This window comes from Bombina bombina, chromosome 2, assembly GCF_027579735.1.
Source record: "Bombina bombina isolate aBomBom1 chromosome 2, aBomBom1.pri, whole genome shotgun sequence".
In the NCBI taxonomy this organism is placed as follows: Eukaryota; Metazoa; Chordata; class Amphibia; order Anura; family Bombinatoridae; genus Bombina; species Bombina bombina.
This window is the reverse complement of record NC_069500.1, coordinates 1,309,010,791-1,309,027,875: the sequence shown is the minus strand read 5'-3', so window position 1 is coordinate 1,309,027,875 and position 17,085 is coordinate 1,309,010,791. Positions and strand designations below refer to the sequence as shown.

The following is a 17,085-nucleotide window of genomic DNA, read 5'->3' as shown; positions in this document are numbered from 1 at the left end:
ATTCTGTAAAGTGTGTAAAAAGAATGCAAAAATTTTAAGCTTTGGCACTGTATTGTGCACTCTAACTGTGCTCCAAGATGGCGATGTCCAGTAAAAAGAGTTTGAAGGTCATCAATTGACCTCTGTTAGGGGGTCAGATAAGAGAATGTCTTTAAAGTGAGCTGCAGGCACAATAAGGATAACAGCAGTATGATAAATAGTATACATGATTATGTTGTGCCCAGCAGATTAATATCTGTTTAATCTCACTGAACATCTGTAGCAGTAGTTTAAAACATTCGCTCAAAAGTGAAACCAACAAACAACTTGTATCAAATCTGGCAACAATGGGCTAAAATCACTGAGAGACTTAATAAAAAGCTGGTATCTAAACTGTCTACTTACCCAAGAAGATATAAACTGTTTTGCAGCCAATAGTCGCTTTACCAGATGTGATTGAAATGAGCACCTATACAAGCAATTTATTTAACATTTTTATCTTTTGTTAAAATATTTCTTTACATAAACCGAATAAAATAGATTACATTCTGAGGGTCTGATGATATAAAGCTCTACTCTTAGACAAGATGATATAAAATGATCCTCTAAGTGCTGCAAGATCCCTCACGAGATTCTAAAAATGCAGATTTTGCTACACTTTTCCAAGGCATTTCTGGATATGAAGAAGAGACAAACCCAGTTCAGTATAGCACTGCATGACATGAGAGTTCTGCTGCATTTATATTACTTTACACTTCAGATTAAGTTTTATTACATTTAAACTTTGCACTTTCTAGTTTATATTTTAACGTATATAGATTCTGTATACAGCAGTGTATTTAGGATTGTGAATTTAAAAATTCTGATTATGGTTTGACAGTTTCTGTGTAACAGCAGAACTCTCATGTCATGCAGTGCTATATTGTACTGAGCTTGTCTCTCCTTCAAATACAGAAATGCAGGCAATTCCCCATGGAGAAGTATAGCAAAATCTGCTTTTGGAATCTCGTAAGGAATCTCACAGTGCAGTACAAAGTATTGCTAAAGTAACACAGAAACTTGCAAAACATAATTAGAATTTGTACAATTGCTGTTGGATCTAAATCTAAATGCATTAAAAAACAAAAGAGAAAGTGCAACACTTAAATGTAATAATATTGAAAGGACCCCATCTGAAGTGTAAAGTTACATTAAATATAAGTGAAACAAACTGTCATATCATGCAGCGCTATATTGTCCTGGGCTTGTCTCTCCTTCACATACACAAATGCAGAGAACACCTCTTAGAGAGCTATAGTAAAATGTACCTGTCTAGAATCTTGTGAGAGATCTCACAGTGCTGGAGGATCATTTTAGAGCATCTCATCTGAGCTGAGAGCTTTATGGGAGACATCTGTCATCCCTCTGAGACTTCCAGGTTCCGCCCTTTTTTCTTTTAGCATCCAGTGAGTTTATCCACTGTGAAGTCTGCACTATACTATAGTGCAAAGGCAGGAGATGGGAGAACCTTTTTAAAATAAAATCAAGCATAATGTTATATTAATTTACAATTAATTGTAAATCATTATTACAAGAGTATTGGTCGGAAGGCTGAATTTGTTTGCAAGGCTATGTTTACATGGGCTAGCATTGCCAACCTCCCTTAATCTCAGGGATATCCCTTATTTGCCCAAATGTTTTAACAGTCACCCAGGTTCTCTCATTTATTTGATCTTAGAACATTTTTTTTTCTCCCTTATTTTATACAACATTTAAAATCTTCTTTTCAAACATTTAATATGTTATCATTTTACTCTTATTTTAATTATTAGCTTAATCTCTTTATTCCCTCTGTGCCTGAATTCGACTGATGTTGAATGCATTAAAGGGACAGTCTACACCAGAATTGTTATTGTTTAAAAAGATAATGCCACAGTTATATTAATATACTTTTTACCTCTGTGATTAACTTGTATCTAAGCATCTTCTGACAGCCCCCTGATCACATGACATTTTATTTACTATCTATTGACTTGCATTTTAGCCAATTAGTGCAGTGTCTGCCACAAGCCACGGGCGTGATCACAATGCTATCTATATGGCTCACATGAACTAGCACTCCACTGTTGTGAAAAGCTAATAAAAAGCATGTGATAAAAGGTGGCCTTCAAGGACTTAGAAATTATCATATGGGCCTACCTAGGTTTAGCTTTCAACTAAGAATACCAAGAGAACAAAGCACATTTGATTATACAAGTAAATTGGAAAGTTATTTAAAATTACATGCCCTATCTAAATCATGAACGTTTATTTTTGACTAGACTGTCCCTTTAAGCTAGATTGTGTGAATAAAGATCATTTGTATGAAGATTTGTGTTGTACCAAACTGTATCAAATTGTAAAATAAATTGTTTTTTTTAAGTAACTACTGTAGAATTTGTCAATTTCCTACATACAATTTGACAGTTCTTTAGTCTCCTTTAAATTCTTCAAAAAAAATTGGCAACTCTGCAGGGGGCTCAGTAAATAATTTAAAATATTTATAAGCAAAATAAATGTATATATAATGCACACAGAGAATAAACCTCTAACTGCCAGTAACAATCAAAACTCAATGATTAACCCACGGATTGCTCTTATCACTGAATGCAATGATCTGACTGCTAGTAACAAATAGTAATTTACCAACTGGTTGCCAGTAAAACACAACTCCAATGAATCCCTTGCTGCAAGCATGGCACAAAAACACACCCATAACATTTATTGGTCACTTTGCTGCCTGGCTGCTTTTTCTCTCTTTTCTAACATCCCTTCTCTTATTCTTGGCAACTTCAACATTCCTTTTTGACTGCCCCTGAAATACCAAGGCTCCTCTGGCATATTTTATCCTTTGGTCACAACTCTCACCTCTTCTCTATCCTAGCCAGAGCAGTCTGCTGCTCATTATAGCCTCAACTCTGTTAATTAACATTAGATGTCTATCCTTAACCCCTTAATGACCGCAGCACTTTTCCATTTTCTGTCCGTTTGGGACCAAGGCTATTTTTACATTTTTGCGGTGTTTGTGTTTAGCTGTAATTTTCCTCTTACACATTTACTGTACCCACACATATTATATACCGTTTTTCTCGCCATTAAATGGACTTTCTAAAGATACCATTATTTTCATCATATCTTATAATTTACTATAAAATAAATTATAAAATATGAGGAAAAAATTGAAAAAAACACACTTTTTCTAACTTTGACCCCCAAAATCTGTTACACATCTACAACCACCAAAAAACACCCGTGCTAAATAGTTTCTAAATTTTGTCCTGAGTTTAGAAATACCCAATGTTTACATCTTCTTTGCTTTTTTTGTAAGTTATAGGGCCATAAATACAAGTAGCACTTTGCTATTTCCAAACCATTATTTTTCAAAATTAGCGCTAGTTACATTAGAACACTAATATCTTTCAGGAATCTCTGAATATCCATTGACATGTATATATTTTTTTTTAGTAGACATCCCAAAGTATTGATCTAGGCCCATTTTGGTATATTTCATGCCACCATTTCACCGCCAAATGCGATTAAATACAAAAAATCGTTCACTTTTTTACAAATTTTTTCACAAACTTTTGGTTTCTCACTGAAATTATTTACAAACAGCTTGTGCAATTATGGCTTAAATGGTTGTAAATTCTTCTCTGGGATCCCCTTTGTTCATAAATAGCAGACATATATGGCTTTGGCGTTGCTTTTTAGTAATTAGAAGGCTGCTGAATGACACTGCGCACTACACGTGTATTATGCCCAGCAGTGAAGGGGTTAATTATGGAGCATGTAGGGAGCTTCTAGGGTTAATTTTAGCTTTAGTGTAGTGTAGTAGACAACCCCAAGTATTGATCTAGGCCCATTTTGGTATATTTCATGCCACCATTTCACCGCCAAATGCGATCAAATTAAAAAAAAACGTTAAATTTTTCACAATTTTAGGTTTCTCACTGAAATCATTTACAAACAGCTTGTGCAATTATGGCACAAATGGTTGTAAATGCTTCTCTGGGATCCCCTTTGTTCAGAAATAGCAGACATATATGGCTTTGGCGTTGCTTTTTGGTAATTAGAAGGCCGCCAAATGCCGCTGCATTTCACACGTGTATTATGGCTAGCAGTGAAGGGGTTAATTATGTAGCTTGTAGGGAGCTTGCAGGGTTAATTTTAGCTTTAGTGTAGAGCTCAGCCTCCCACCTGAAACATGAGACCCCCCTGATCCCTCCCAAACAGCTCTCTTCCCTCCCCCACCCCCCAATTGTCCCCGCCATCTTAAGTACTGGCAGAAACTCTGCCAGTACTAAAATAAAAGCTATATTTGTGCTTTTTTTGTGTTTTTTTAGCATATTTACATATGCTGCTGTGTAGGATCCCCCCTTAGCCCCCAGCCTTACTGATCCCCCACCAAAGAGCTCTCTAACCCTCCCCCTCTGCCTTAATGGGCGCCATCTTGGGTACTGGCAGCTGTCTGCCAGTACCCAGTTTAGTGAAAAAATTTGCCTTTTTTTAAAAAAAAACCCCTTTTCTGCAGTGTAGCTTCCCCCCCCCCCCAAGATCAACCCCCCACCCCTTCCACATCGCTTAGCTGTTTATTTACAGCTTTCAAAAAGTAATTTGTTTGCACTTTTTAAACTTTAATTTTCTGTAGTGTAGCGGTTCCCTCCCGCTCCCGCCCCGTGCACGCGCCCACCCTCCGCCCCCCGTGCACGTGCGCGCTCCCGCCCCTCCCGCCCCCGATCCCGCCCCCCTCCACTCCACTGGGCACATCGATGGCCGCCCACCCGCCTCCCAGCCTTGCTCCCACCCACCAACGATACCGGCCACCGATGTCCGGTGCAGAGAGGGCCACAGAGTGGCTCTCTCTGCATCGGATGGCCAAGGGGGGTTATTGCAGGATGCCTCCATATCGAGGCATCACTGCAATAACCGGAAAGCAGCTGGAAGCGAGCAGGATCGCTTCCAGCTGCTTTCCAGACCAAGGACGTACGCCACACGTCCTCGGTCATTAAGTGTATTTTTTTTGAGGACGTGTGGCGTACGTCCTTGGTCCTTAAGGGGTTAAATTCCCTTATCTGCCCCTCTCTACCTTCAATTACCACAGCCCTTTCAGTACAGTAATTTGTTAAACACGTTAAGCACATAGGGCTCAATGTACTAAGCAGTGTAAGCTTCTGCAAGCCTGTTTCCCACAATGTAACAAGCAGCAACCATCAGACAGTTGCATTTTTACACTCTCCATCACCTCTGAGGTGGCAGATAGAAATCACCCTGAACGCACTCGCTCAGGTAATTGACAGGCCCTTCTCAAATGTGATTGGTCGTGCAGGCGGGATTATACTCAGAGCCATGCAGACAGGTTCTTAAGTTGAAAACTTTGTCCATATAGTTGTTAGTATATGTGGCCTACAGTAGAAATTACATCTCATCAACCATATCCTCTACTCAATGACCACAAACAACAGAGATTTGCCTTCCCACAAACTCAACCCCTTTTAATCTGTTACTGACTATGAAGTATTTGGCCTTTTATCTGTCTCACTTCCTGTTGCTAGATCTTATTCCTTCATAACTGCTCACCTCCCTGTCACCTATTCTTATAGTAACCCTCACACACATTTAATGTCTTCCTTAACATTGTTACATTCCCATCATGCCTTAAACAGACTAGTTGCGTCTACTCTTAAGAAACCTTCACTTGATCAAGCCTCCAGCTACGGTCCAATCTTTCTTCTTTACCTCATAGCTCCTTGAAAGACTTATTTCATTGAGACACTTTTAAAGGACCAGTCAACACAGTAGATTTGCATAATCAACAAATGCAAGATAACAAGACAATGCAAAAGCACTTAGTCTGAACTTCAAATGAGTAGTAGATTTTTTTTCTGACAATTTTAAAAGTTATGTCTTTTTTCACTCCCCCTGTACCATGTGACAGCCATCAGCCAATTACAAATGCATACACGTACCATGTGACAGCCATCAGCCATTCACAAATGCATACACACTTATTCTTGCACATGCTCAGTAGTAGCTGGTGACCCAAAAAGTTTATATATAAAAAGACTGTGCACATTTTGTTAATGGAAGTAAATTGGAAAGTTGTTTAAAATGGCATGCTCTATCTGAATCATGAAAGTTTAATTTTGATTGAGTGTCCCTTTAATGCCTCTTTACATCAGATTCCCTGTTTGACCCTATGCAACCTTGTTTGTGTCTTCAACACACCAATGAGACTAAAATCATTATGTTGACAAATGCTGTGCTGGTAGCCAAATCTAAAGACAATATCTCACTGATACCCTTCTTGAACTCTTTGTAGCTTTTAATAATGTTTATCGCCCCCTCCTTTTTATGTCACTGCCGTCTTGTGGCCACCTATAAAAAACAACAAAACATTTGCTCACACAAGACACAACTAACTGTTGATTCTAATCCAATCACTAATTATTTTTCTCATTGACTACTCCAACTCCATACTTTCTGGTCTCTGAAGCTGCCATCTGTCCCCTTGTGATCCATCATGATTGTCTTGTCAGATTTCTTGCTAAAGCATTTCAGCCCATCTGTTGCACCCCTGTTCCCTCCATTGGCTTCCTTAAAGCGTTAGAAATCTTTGTCTAAAAATACTTCACAAAAATACATTTTAATAAGAAGAAATATAAATGTAATAAAATATACCTACTTTGCCCAGGAAACAAAGCTTCTACATATTAAAAAAATGTGTTCATATTTTTCATAAAATAAGCGTCATTGACCGCCCATAAAAGTAGGCGGAACATTATTAAAATGAATGACCGTGCACCATTCAATCTCTATGTAGCTGCACCCACTTCTTGCGACCTGCGAGTACTGCTAGTATTGGGGTAATGCATTTCTCTGCTAGTGGTATTATAACCAATAATAAATAGGATGTGACAAAAGTTTATAATTTACAAATGTTTATAATCAGCGCTTAGATAACAAATAATATGCACATGCGTTACGCAAGAAGGACTTCAACTGCTCATGCGTGCCGTCATGATGTTTCTACCTAGGTAGAACATCATTATAGGGCCTGCATAATGAGCTAAATGGTGGGTTTGGCAGAATTAAAATATTTGAAGAAAATTACAAGCAAACAAAAGAAATGCTTTAATAGGTACTAATGACAAATTTGTTTTATTTTTTACAATGTTTGAAAAGAGGTTTAAATCATTTTTGAGTTTCCTACCCCTTTGAGCTTCAAGAATACAATTAAAACTCTTGCCCCAAATATACAGAGCCCTCAATAGCATTAGACCCTCCTATATCTCGCCCTTGCCTGTATATACTCTCTTATACTATCTCCAGTATTGCACCACACCTTTACACCCTAATCTTTAGAAAATATGCTACTAAAACTGATAAAATACATTAATCTCCATCCCATTGATCCACTAACAAAATATTTCTATGTCTCAGAACTGTGATTTACATTCTCACTGTACCACTAATTCAACTGTAAATCCAAATACTTCTGTAAAATAATATAAACTAGATTATTCTTTATTAGGGATTAATGAATGAGCAAAACTCAATTTGCTCTTTTCTTAAGTGTACTGTAAGTATCAAATGTTATCTATTATATTTAAAAATGTTCACATGTTTATATTTCAATGAAAACAAAGTAATAATAATGCTACAAATCATAATTATTAAGATGCAGCTATAGCATAGCTTTGCAAACACTGCTCCATACATCTCCTGGGTGGAAAAACTTTATATAGTATATATAGTGTATATAGTAGGTCTTTCTTTCACTCTGTTGAAAGAAAGACCTACTATATCTGTTGAAAGAAAGACCTACTATATTATTATTATTATTATTATTATTATTATTATTATTATTATTATTATTATCAGTTATTGTTAGAGTGCCAACAGATTCTGTACAGCTGTCATGCTATCCGGTTGGACAGACAATCAGCTATAGGTTTAAGTAACTGCTGGGGTTGCAAAATAAATCTATAATTTATATCTAAACTCCACAGAATGTATTTTCATTAAAAAGAAAATAAAAATGAGCGTTTCAATCACCGCAAAAAGGACATTAAAGGAAAATGAAGAAAAAACTTGTAAGCGAGTCAGCCAGTGTAAAAGTTAAAATATAACTTTTATTAGAAAATAATAAAAATAAACAACAAAGTGTCCTGAGGCTAGTGCAACACCAGTCTTACATGTTTCAGCATTACGCCTTCCTCATAGACTGTGCTGCACTAACCTTAACAGCCTAATTAAATACACGAGGAACACTGATGTCATATATATATATACATAATTAACCCTTTAACAATTGAAGATTCACTTCCCTTAGGCAATGTTATAGTATCACAGAGTTGAAATCGCTGTTTAACAAACGATAAAAGAGAACATAGACACAAAAAATGATGTTATATTTATAACAGAAGCAGTTTACCTATATATCTAAGGGCTCAAAACATATATCAGAGTAAAAACAAGAGAGAAAAACATAGGAAACTCATATATATTCCTAATTAAGTTATATTTAGCTTTCTACCTATATAAGGCAATTATTGCTATACCAATATTAACAGTCTAGGTCATATTAGGAACATTGCTCTGAAAAGAATATATATCTTACTAGCAGCTGTGCATATATTATTCAGAAATTATAATCTTATATGAATATAAATATAAGAGCACACTATTATTCTATACCAAAATATAATATCATCTTTTCATAATCCCTATTCTGAAATGACAAGACTACAAAAAAATTTATACCGGCAGGTCTATGAATAGTTGTGAGCTAACTTTGTGGCAGCTAAGGATTAGATATATGGAGTGTCAGTGCGCTTTTTAAAGGGATATTGCTTTGTTGTGGATAAAGGAAAATGAAACCCAAATAGTTTCTTTCATTATTCAGATAGAGAATAACTTTTTTTAAAGTTTCCAGTTTACTATTATCAAATTTGCTTTATTCTCTTGTTGTTCTTTGTTGAAGAGATCAAGATACCTAGGTAGGTAGCGTGCACATGCCTAAAGCACCACATGACAGGAAAGAGCGCTGACATCTAGTGCTCTTGCTAATGTATCAATTGCTGCAAAACTGTTGCCATTTAGTACTGAAAACACGTGCACACTCTTGAGCTTACAGCCCTGCTTTTCAACAAAGGATAAAAAGAAAACAAAGAACATTTGATAAAAGAAGTAAATTGGAAAGTTGTTTAATACTATCTGCTCTATCTGAAGCTTGAAAGAACATTGGGAGTTGTATGTTCTTTTAAAGTCATTTTTATTTATGCATCAGCCATTTATCATTGCACTGCATAAAATCTACACACAAAATGATTTATTTTTATATCATTTGTATTGTAATTTTGTTAGCAGCATATGCAGTGTTTTGCCCATTTGTTTTGTCCAGGAATATATACCCTTGAAAAGCCTTTTGGGTGATGTTTATCTTATCTTCCTCCCTGTGGCACATATCAAACAATCACTGTGGATGCATGTAGCAGGGGATTCTACACAATGCCTTCCAACCTGCAAAAAATGCAATATTCAGATTTAAATTACAAGAAAAGTACAGAAAAATATAACAAAGTAGATCTGCAAGTTGTTTCACTATGCACAATAAAGGGCCAGATTACAAGTGGAGCACTATTTAACTCTCCCCCTCGAGCATTATCTGCGCTTGAAGTAAGCTTTTTGCGTGTGTTAGGTTGCGCTCGTATTATGAGTTGAAAGTAAACTGTTTTCACGTGATAACCTATTCCCTTATCAATGGAGCAAAAAGAGTGAAGAAAATACACCCTATTCGCACGCAGACCAATCGCATATTCTCCAGTGTGCTAACCCAACATGAAAATAATAATATTTCTCATTCCAGTGTTCTTCACATAGACTATTTTCTATTTATTAATGCATACATATTTCTATGAATATATATATATATATATATATATATATGATGTTTTTTTGCACAAATATATATTTATAACTATATATATATATATATATATATATATATATATATATATATATATATATATATATATATATATAGGTATATATAGGACTATCTATTTATAAATACATAGAACATATTATATTACGTGCAGAACATTGGAATGTGAAATATTTACTGTAAATACTCACTGTAACACTCTATTAAAAATGATTTTTTTATGTATTCATCTACTTAACTGCAAAAGGCTCCAATGTGTTTATATGTGTATATATGTCTGTAAATACATATGTACACATATAAATACATAAATACATATGTTCACATAAATAGACATATATATATATATATATATATATATACACACACATATACATCTTTAGACATGTATTTGTATGTATGTCTATGTTATTATTAGATGGTGTTAGATGGTGTTATTATGAGTGTAACTGTACGTTGTAATGTATTTTTGTTGCATTTTGTGACATTTTTTTTATTTCGTGAAACAGTTAAACAGAGCTCTAAGGATGCGCTAACCCGCCAAGCGTTAACTGCAATTGCGCTCAAGTGATCACGTTTACTTTACAGTTTTAATACAAGCGGAAAACCCGAAGCACGCAAACATCCGCGATAAACCCCTTATCACTTGCGCGTAACTGTTAGCGCTGCACTCGTAATCTAGCCCTAAATGTACTAATCTAAATTTATTAGCTGGGAAAAATAATTTCTACAAATGCTAAAATACAAACTCCAAAATGTACAGCCATAGCTAAAATTCACAAAGAAAACTTATTAAACTTATGAAAAATAATGTAATGCTATATTTTTCATTTTAAAGATCTATTCACAAAAAAACATAAATTATGCTCACCAGATAATTTAATTTCCTTCTGTATAAGGAGAGTCCATGGCATCATTCCTTACTGTTGGGAAATACTGAACCTGGCCACCAGGAGGAGACAAAGACACCCCAGCCAAAGGCTTAAATACCTCTCCCACTTCCCCCATCCCCCAGTCATTCTGCTGAGGGAACAAGGAACAGTAGGAGAAATATCAGGGTATAAATGGTGCCAGAAGAAAAATATAATTTAGAGGGCCGCCCATCGGAGAACACGGGCGGGGGCCGTGGACTCTCCTTATACAGAAGTAAACTAAATTATCTGGTAAGCATTATTTATATTTTCCTTCTTAATATAAGGAGAGTCCACTGCATCATTCCTTACTGTTGGAAAACTTATACCCAAGCTCTAGAGGACACTGAATGATAATGGGAGGGACAAAAAGAGAGGTGGACTCTAACCTGAGGGCACCACAGCCTGCAAAACCTTTCTCCAGAAAGTTGCTTCAGCCAAAGCAAAAACATCAAACTTATAAAATTTAGAAAAAGTATGTAAGGAGGACCAGGTAGCTGGCTTACAAATCTGATCCATAGAGGCCTCATTCTTAAAGGCCCAAGAGGAAGCCACTGGTCTAGTAAAATGAGCCGTAATCCTCTGAGGAGGTTTATGTCCTGCTGTCTCATAAGCAAAATGGATAACACTCCTTAACCAAAAAGATAGAGAAGTCGTAGTAGCCTTCTGCCCCTTACACTTCCCCATATAGATGACAAACAAAAAGGAAGATTGTCTGAATTCCTAAGTAGACTGAAGATAGAACTTAAAGACGCGAACTACGTCCAAATTATGAAGCAAACATTCCTTTGAAGAAGAAGGATTGGGACACAAGGAAGGAACCACAATCTCTTGATTGATGTTGCGGTCTGACACGACCTTAGGAAGAAAACCTAACTTAGTACGTAGGACAGCCTTATCAGAATGGAACACCAGATAAGGAGGCTTACATTGTAAGTCAGCAATTTCAGATACACTGCGCGCAGAAGCAATAGCCAGTAGAAAAAGAACCTTCCACGACAACAATTTAATGGCAATTTCATGCATAGGCTCAAACAGAGCCCATTGCAACACCTTAAGAACAAGATTAAGACTCCAAGGAGGAGCCTTATATCTTAACACAGGTCTGATACTAGTCAGAGCCTTAACAAAGGACTGTACATCTGGAAGCTCTGAGAGCGTCTTATGCAGTAAAACAGAGAGGGCCAAAATCTGTCCCCTCAGGGAACTGGCAGAAAGGCCCTTCTCCAGTCCATCCTGGAGAAACGACAGGATCCTGGCAAACTTACCTTTATGCCAGGAAAATCCACGCTCTTCACACCAGACTAAGTAGGTTCTCCACACCTTATGATAGGTGCGACGAGAAACTGGCTTATGAGCTTGAATGAGAGTATCAATAACTCTCTCAGAAAAACCTCTCTTGGCTAGAACTAAGCGTTCAATCTCCATGCAGTCAGCCTCAGAGAATCTAGATTTTGATGAACAAAAAGACCTTGTTCCAGCAGATCCCTGCGACAAGGTAACTTCCACGGAGGAGATGATGACATCGCCACCAGGTCCGCAAACCACATCCTTTGCGGCCATGATGGAGCAATCAGTATCACTGTTGCCCGTTCCTGCTTGATGCGAGACACTACAGGAGGAAGGAGTGGTAACGGCGGGAAAAGGTAAATTAGACTGAACCTCCAAGGCACTGCTAATGCATCTATTAGCTCCGCCTGAGGATCCCTAGACCTCGACTCATATCTGAGTAGCTTGGTATTGAGACAGGACACCATGAGATCTATCTCCGGCATCCCCCATCTGTTGCATATCTCCGCAAACACTTTGGGATGGAGAAACTAGGATTGTCTGCTGAGAAAATCCACTTCCCAATTGTCCGCACCCGGAATGTGGATCGCTGACAGCGAACAGCTGTGGGCCTCCGTCCTCTTCAGAATCCGAGATACTTCCCTCATTGCCAGGGAGCTTCTCGTTCCCCCCTGGTGGTTGATGTATGCCACCAAGGTTATATTGTCTGATTGGAATCTGATAAACTGGGACGAACCCAGAAGGTGCCAAGCCTTCAGAGCATTGAAGATTGCCCGAAGCTCCCCATCCTGATAGACTTGCGTCTGTAGTCACAGTCTCCCAGGATGGTCTTAAGAAGGATGTTCCTCGGGACAGATTATCTGGACAGAGCCACCAATTGAGCGATTCTCTTGACCAGTTGTCCAGAGAAATCGGTTGAGACAGATCTGAATGATCGCTGTTCCACTGCCTCAGCATGCACAGTTGCAACTGTCTGAGACGGAACCTGGAAAAGGGAATGATGTCCATGCTGGACACCATGAGACAAATCACCTCCATACACTGAGCCACAGAGGGCCTTAAGGAGGCCGGAGGGCAAGACATGCTGAAGCTAGCTTGCAATATCTTTGGTCTGTTAGAAATATCCTCATGGATATGGAGTCTATTATAGTACCCAGGAATTCAACCCTGGTGCTTGGATAAGAGAACTCTTTTCTAGGTTTTATCTTCTATCCATGAGATTGAAGAAGAAAGAGAAGAGATTCCAAATGGCCCTCCACCAGACGAAAAGATGGTGCTTGTACCAGAATATCGTTCAAGTAGGGATCTACTGCTATACCCCGTGTTCTGGCAATGGCTAGAAGAGCCCCTAGAACCTTCATAAAAATCCTTGGAGCAGTAGCTAGACCAAAGTGCAATAAACTGGAAGTGCTGGTCCAGGAACGCAAACCTTAGGAACTGGAAGTGATCCTTGTGGATTGGAACGTAAAGGTAAGCATCCTTCAGATCTATAGTGGTCATGAACTGCCCTTCCTGAACTAAGGGAAGGATGGACCTTATCGTCTCCATCTTGAACGAGCGGACATTTAGAAATTTGTTTAAGCACTTTAGGTCCAGAATCGGGCGTAAAGTCCCCTCCTTCATTTGGACCACAAAAAGGTTTGAATAGTATCCCAAACCTCTTTCTGTGATAGGTACCGGGACAATGACCCCTAAGGAGGACAGATCCCGCACACACCCCAGAAAGGCTTCCCTCTTTTCTGGCCTGGAAGACAGGCTTGAGAAGAGAAATCTGCACTTGGGTGGATGAGACTTGAAACCTATCTTGTATCTTTGAGTTATGACCTCCAGGACTCATGGATCCTGCTCATCCATGAACCAAGTATCTGAAAAGAGCAACAGTCTGCCCCCTACATGATCCAGTGCTGGATCGGGGGCCACCCCTTCATGTCAATTTAGTCTCGGCGGGCTTCTTGCTCTGCTTGGATTTATTCTACAAGCTGCGCAGCACTCAAAGTGAAAGTAAAAACCTGTGTGTTCCAGCCACATAAAAAACAGCCTATGAGCCCAATAAAATCTCACACATAAAGCAGCATAAAAATCAAAGCATCATATTTGATTAATCCCCACTGTTCAATAATCCCCCTTAGGAGATATTAACCCATGATTCTATTAAGATGAAAGGAGCCACACTGTGACCCTGTCTTCTAGCGTTTTCAACATATGTAATACATTTAAACGATCTTACCAGAATCCATGCTGTGGAACAGAAACACAGCCTCTCAAGTGTGGCAGTCTTGTAGCATCGCTCCTGACATGGACTTGAGTGAGAAAACAAGCAGGCAGTGAAACTCGTCAAAACTGATTGCTTAGGAGCTGTTAGCAGGCAGTCTGGATGGGTTTGCAGAAAGACTCTCCCTGCATCTCCAGACTCTAACTTTCGTCAATACTCTCACTGAGAGGCTGACAAGACTACTTAAAACTCCAGTCCCATATCGAAGGGCAGATACCCTTCCTAAGGAACTACTCTGAAATCTCTGACACTTCTCTGCCATCCTCCTGTGACGAAAGGCAAATAATGACTAGGGGATGGGGGAAGTATTTAAGCCTTTGGCTGGGGTGTCTTTGCCTTCTCCTGGTGGCCAGGTTAAGTATTTCCGGACAGTAAGGAATGATGCCATGGGCTCTCCTTATACTGTATGTATGTATTGGGTACTTGTAAAGCGCGGTTAATCACCTGTAAGGGTCTCAAGGCGCTGCTCATTTTATCAACCTCAGAAGGATGAAAGGCTGAGTGGAGCTCGCCGGGGATCAAACCTGCAACCCTTGGGTTGCTACAGAGCTCAGCCACAGTGCACTTAGCACGCTGAGCTATCTATCCAGCAAATTAAGAAGGAAACACTGGTTTATAAAAATAGTATGAGATTGATTAAAGATGGGCACTTTCATGATTCAGATAGGGCATGTCATTTTAAACAACTTTCTAATTTACTTTTATCATTAAATTGGCTTTGTTCTCTTGTTATTATTAGTTGAAAGCTAAAGCTAGGTAGGCTCATATACTAATTTCTAAGCCCTTGAAGGCTGACTCTTATCTGAATGCATCTGACAGTTTTTCACAGCTAGAGGGCATATTTCATGTGTTTCATAAAAAATAACATTGTGCTCACGCAGGTGAAGTTATTTAAGAGTCAGAACTAATTGCCTTAAATGCAAGTCTGTCAAAAGATCTGAGATAAGGAGGCAGTCTGCAGAAGCTTATATACAATGTAATTACAGAGGTAAAAAGTATATTTCTATAACAGTGTTAGTGATGCAAAACTGTGGCATGGTAAATAAAAGGATTATCTATCTTTTTAAACAATACAATTTTTGGTGTTTACTATCCCTTTAAGTTAAAAGTCACACAGCCAACAGATGTTTAATAACAATTGTTCTCTGTTAACAGAAATAAAATGTGCATAGTCATTAACATACCTGTACTTGGGCAGAGTCAGTTGTTAGTAGACTTTTGAATTCAGCTTGACTTTAGTGAATTATTAAAGGATTTTTATAGTGCAAAATGAGATGCTGCAATGAATGAAAGCATGTAATCACTATTGACTCTGCAACTCTATGTGTTTAACCTCCGCAAAGGGCTCAGGGGCAGTTTCTCGTTTGGCACCAGCAGTTCTCTGTGGCTTCTTAGCAGTATTTTAACTCTGTGATTAACCCATTTGAAAGGGCTAAACACATACTTTGGCATGGATGATTGTGATAAAATTATATGCACTTAAAGGGATACTAAACTCATTTTTTTTCTTTAATGTTTCAGAGTATGCAATTTTAAGCAGCTTTCCAATTTACTACTTTTATCAAATTTTCTTTGTTCTCTTGCTATCTTTATTTGAAAAGCAGGAATGCAAAGCTTAGGAGACAGCCCATTTCTGGTTCATTGGGTAGCATTGCTGATTTGTGGATAAAAGAAAAAAATTGGGTTTAGTTTATCCCTTTAAGAATGTCCCATTAATAAGATAATTTGTTTTCCAAGGTGAATATTTTATATCACTTTAACCAAGACAAAAAGTTTTCAGTTTGCCCTTCATGAATAGATCCCATAACGTTTTGACCAGAAGCTCATACTTGTCTTGCTGCATAATCCAGGTGGACTGAGCCTATTAATCTTATATTCTTTCTATGAGAGGACGTTAGAAATGTAACCTTATATTTTGGTGGACTTGTTTTAGACTTGTTTTAATTTTCAGTTTCTTATGCTGTTTATGTGAGACTTTTTTTTAATGCTTCATGATGTCTTTAATTCGCAGTAAGTCTTGCAAGTTCTGATAGAAATCCCTATAGGTGTAAAGTAAACTAAAATGAATATATAATTAGATAGCAATCCCTGGGTATAAGTAGAGTAAGAAATAAAGAATAAAAAATAAATTCTTCTCCCAAACATTTAAAATTAGAGATTTATTTTGGTTTCTAAAAGTATTAAAAAAAAACAGTGTCAATGGTAACACTCAAATGATCTAACGTGTTTCACACATTCTCACGTGCGCTTCTTCACAGATCCATGATGTATACAATTGTGTTATATAAGGAATTAACCCCTTGAGTGCTAACGACGGCTCTGAGCCGTCGCAGAGTTTCCCACTCAGGTGCTAACGATGGCTCGGAGCCGTCGCTAGCACCCACCCACCTTGAGGGAGATCTTGGGGCTCCCAATCACTCCTACCCCAGCAATCGGGCCTGTATAGTGACAGGAATTTAACTTTCAACAAAGATATTCAAATAGACTGTTCCTTTAATTAAAGAGACATAAAACACAGAATGTTTCTTTTGTGATTTAGATAGAACATACATTTTTAAACAACTCTCCAGTTTACTTCTATTATCTAATTTGCTTCATTCTTTTGGTATTCTTTGTTGAAGAAAAATGAATAATAGTTTCCAACCCTTCCTTATTTCCAGGGAAAAATC

At 37.9% G+C, this 17,085-nt stretch overlaps 1 protein-coding gene across 1 annotated transcript in view; it reads left to right on the top strand.

Moving 5' to 3' along the window:
* The window catches only part of CRMP1 (collapsin response mediator protein 1), a 183,843-nt gene that overhangs the window by 20,228 nt on the left and 146,530 nt on the right, over window positions 1-17,085 (top strand). The gene's annotated exons all lie outside the window — the stretch shown is intronic.